Raw genomic sequence first — 1113 nt, forward strand, 5'->3', positions numbered from 1 at the left:
AATAAGTCATTAAAAATAAGCATCTATGCTCATTTTTTTGTAAAGTTAATCACAACTATTTTTTCTTCTATTTATTTCTGAGTACTTTTTTATATATTTTTTTTTCTTTTCTGCTTTATTTATTTTTTTTCTTTTTATTTCTGAGTTGTAATAAGTCATTAAAAATAAGCATCTATGCTCATTTTTTTAGTAAAGTTAATCACAACTATTTTTTCTTCTATTTATTTCTGAGTAGTTTTTTATATAGTTTTTTTTCTTTTCTGCTATATTTATTTTTTCCTTTTTATTTCTGAGTTGTAAAAAGTCATTAAAAATAAAAAAGAGGCGCAATGCTCGTTAATTTGCTTCAAGCCTTTCGGAATAATGTCAACTGCACTGCACATAGCTTTGTGCAGTCTACCCTATTCCTCAAGGCTTGAAGCTAACCAACGTGTAGGTGAGCATTGAGCCTTTTCTTCATCGTCTCTGCATTCAGGGCTTATAAACAGCTGCGAGTGCCTCTCGCATGGCGAGGTGGGACTAAAAAAACAGCTGCAGAAAGAATTAACTAAAAAACAGCTACAGAAAATAAAAAAGTAATTAGACGGGTCCATTGGTACCGGTTGGTGGCTCCAACCGGGACCAATGCCTCTCTTTAGTCCCGGTTGGTGGCCCTAACCGGGACCAATGCCCCTCTTTAGTCCCGGTTTGGGGCACCAACCGGGACCAAAGATCTTCGTTTCCCGTCCTTTGGGCTGCTGAAAATAGGCCTTTGGTCCCGGTTGGCGGCTCCAACCGGGACTAAAGGGTGCCATTAGTCCCGGTTTGTTTCACGAACCGGGACCAAAGTCTTTGCTATATATACAGCACTTAGCGCGTTGTCCTCCTCTCCCGACTTCGATCTCTCCTCCTCTTCTCCCGTCGCCGCGTCCCCTGCCGCCACCTCGCCATCGCCGCCCCGCCCCGACGCCGTCGCCGCCCCGTGCCGCCCCGCCCCGCGCGCCGCGCGCTTCGCCGCCCGCCCTGCCGCCCCGATCGACGTCGCCGCCCCGGCCCGCGCCGCCTCGACGCCGTCGCCGCCCCGCGCCGCACCTCGCCGTCACCGTCGCCGGCCGTGAGCAACCTTTTTTATTT

The sequence above is a fragment of the Triticum dicoccoides genome, chromosome 3B (assembly GCF_002162155.2).
Source record: "Triticum dicoccoides isolate Atlit2015 ecotype Zavitan chromosome 3B, WEW_v2.0, whole genome shotgun sequence".
NCBI classification, from domain to species: domain Eukaryota; kingdom Viridiplantae; phylum Streptophyta; class Magnoliopsida; order Poales; family Poaceae; genus Triticum; species Triticum dicoccoides.